Source organism: Orbicella franksi, chromosome 14, assembly GCF_964199315.1.
Source record: "Orbicella franksi chromosome 14, jaOrbFran1.1, whole genome shotgun sequence".
Classification (NCBI taxonomy): Eukaryota; Metazoa; Cnidaria; class Anthozoa; order Scleractinia; family Merulinidae; genus Orbicella; species Orbicella franksi.
In genome coordinates this window covers 14746721-14749836 of record NC_138158.1, presented here as the reverse complement: position 1 = coordinate 14749836, position 3116 = coordinate 14746721, and the positions used below count along the sequence as shown (strand labels likewise).

The window sequence follows — 3116 nt, the reverse complement described above, 5'->3', positions numbered from 1 at the left end:
AACACTGATTTTGAATTTGGCAATAACAAAACGGGCCCTAATTGCCAATAAGAATGAAGTACGGTGACGATTACGTAAGTTCAAGTCCTCAGTTATTGGGAGGATTATGTTACTATGATCAAATGAGAACCTCGTTATTGAATTCACAGCTGTACGAAAAAGGTTGTCACACAAAATCCTTAAAGCACACATGACAATGCCGAAAGTTGATATGGGCAGCGGCAGTGAAATGTCACAACTTCTGCTTCTCACTTCCTTCTCACAAAATTCCATTCTAATAATTATTCAGGTGACGAAAACATCTCCCAAATTTTCATGTACTAGAACACTTTAGGGCGTGTTTGCAAGACTTAGCGGTCAGTGAGAGGGAGGGGGGAGGGGGGAGTGGGAGGATTGATCAGATGGAGTGTTGAAGGGAAATGTTTAATACAACCATACAAAATGTATCTAATCAGCAAGTACAAGCCACAGGAATAACCTAGATCCCCCCCCGGCGGTTGCGGTTAGCACAGCGACTTTTAGTACCCAAGGGTTTTTTCTGGGCATACAGCAAAACAAAATTAAACAAAAACACACACACACATAAAAAAAAAAAATTGATTGGGAAACAAATATATGAAATGAACAGGAAAAAATCCCTTGCTTGCCCCCTTTGCCTAACTCCAATTTCTATTCTCTTGCCAGCTGGCGCCCCCTTACAAAAATGGGTATTTTTATAGCCCCAAGCTTCCTTTTTCTTAGTTCGTAGTCACTCGTCCGTCGTCCAAAGATCAGGGTCAATGAGTAAAGTTAGCATATAATTGAAAATCTCGGCTGGGTCATTCAATTGACTCATATTTAATTTGTTCATTCCGAGTTTCCTCTCATAAAAGATGGTAGCTAAAGTAGCCTAGTTCAAAGTTCGTTAAGTTAGAATGTGTTTATTTATGGTGAATTTGTCTTCTTAAAGAAAATGAAGGAAGCGTTTCAGTATTAACTAAATTTATCTATGAACAATTTCTTTGATTTTCATTTCCTGCATTCGTCATTGTCTTTAATAGTAAACAAACTAGCAAACTCGTTAGCCTGCTTCTTTCTGTAACATCGTCGCCTCAGTCGATGCGTCAGAAGTACACTTTTGCTAGTACGTTCTTTGAGCATAACATGTACAACCTTGGTAGATTGGCTGTATTTCTCCTGAAACATTCATTCGAAATTGAAAGCTATTCGCAGGGTTGGAAACTCTGAGACGGGTAATTGCAGGCGTCATTGCAATTTCGAAAGTTTTTTTGTCCTATTTAGCTGGCTCATACTGATTAATTTGCATTTCATTTCGATTTGGACTTTCCGTACAACGGTAAGTACAGCGACTCTGCAGCGATTGCTTTTAATTTGATCCTAAGTGGCACATTAAATCCCCTAATTTAAATAACTTTGGTGTTGATATGACACATAAACAGTACAAACCTGTTATGTAGGAAAAGAAATTTATAAAAATTGGAATTGAGGTCTGTATGGGAGAATCTTGACCAAGGTCGTGAGTGCAGACCGAACGCAGTGAGGTTTTAGTCTGTACTCACTAAGCTGGCTAAGCTCGGTTAATAAGATGTTTATTATGTGGCAAACAAAAACAAAAAAACAAAAACAAAAACACAAAAAGTCGTAAAAATTTTAACACGATTTCTGGCTGAAACGAGTTAAAAAAAAAAAAACACAAGCTTTCGACTGTCTTAAGCAAAGTCTTTGTACTGGCTGACATTTTGCTTGCGAACAGCGATGAGCAGAACTGAAAGTTTCCTCGTCCTCTTTACTTTTTTTTTTCTCGTCAGGCTTTTTGGCAATTCCAATATATTTTTAGAGGAAAATAGTCAATATTTTTGTATTGCATCCGCTCTAGATGCCACTAAAAATGTGATATATCAAACACTCGAGACAGTGTTTCATCGGGATATCCAAACACCGAGAAGAGAGTTGAAAATACGACGCGCAGCGGAGTATTTTTGACGAAATTCGGTGTTTGGATAGTCGATGAAACACTGTCTCGAGAGTTAGATGTATTTTCTCAATCGAAACAAAAACTACGGAGTAAACGGAGAAGTAAAATCGTCAAAATCTATGCTAACTAAGACCAAGTATCCAAACCTCCTTTCTTTGTTTTAACTTGATGAATTATGAGTTTGAGAAGGGAAAATCTAGAACGCGGTGAATATCGGTCTCAACCAATCAAATTCGTGAAGTCGGTAGTTCCCAGTCCTTGTGAGACACAGCCATATAATAAATACACTGTATTAACCAGACAACATTGATAATAGGCTGATGATGCGAAGTTTTCCTTTGGCGAACTAAACATATAATGATGCATTTGGTTAAGCAGTCAATTCGATTTCAAATTTTATTTGCGCTGTTCAGTGTTCTTTTTTTCAGATTTAGGTGTGTTTGTTAGTTAAGTAATATAGGAAAGACGGGGATAGATCTGTACTCATATTTTTGTTTTGTTTTTAGAAACAAAGTTCCTGTTGATGACAGAGGTCTCGTTTGCATTCTTTTAGATACCACACTACGACAAGAAACTGGTGAGTAGAACTTTTGTTTGATTCACACCAAGTCGTCAGTAGAATAAATCTGAAATATCTCAGTTTTTTAAATTACTTTGTACCAAAGAAAAATATATCATACTCAGTAACCAAGAAACGTGTTTGACCGTACATGATTTCATCACTCAATCCCGCTATGTCATAGTGGCACACAAGGCGTCAAGGAAGTTCCTGCCAGATCGACCTGTCTTGGGTCAATCCTGTGGCACTCCCCCAGCAAATAACGGCACTCTTCATGTCATTCCCCTTCATCAGAGCATGAATTACTCTCAGTGTATCGGACGTGTTCTTGCATGTGCTGTGTGCTCCATTCTTAGTACATGACCGAGCAATTTTCACCTTCTTCTCCTTAACATGATTCCATACAATAAAACAATAATATTTCACTTTCTACAGCTTGGCCCTTTTTTTCTGGAAGCACTGAGAGAAATCGGAACATGAGTTACTCGCTGTGTATCGAACGTGTAACAACACGCGAAAGATTATTGTTTCAATTCTTTATTTGTGACCAAGAGAGTTATGTCAAATCTCTTTGCTAAAATC

General features: G+C 37.9%; 1 protein-coding gene across 1 annotated transcript in view; it reads left to right on the top strand.

Annotated features, from left to right (window-relative positions):
• Positions 1 to 2406: 2406 nt before the first annotated feature.
• Positions 2407 to 3116, top strand: part of LOC145467859 (uncharacterized) — a 12004-nt gene continuing 11294 nt past the window's right edge. Inside the window, exon 1 of the mRNA XM_081451468.1 lies at positions 2407 to 2552. The gene's annotated coding sequence lies outside the window, so the exon portion shown is untranslated. The remainder of the gene's footprint in view (positions 2553 to 3116) is intronic.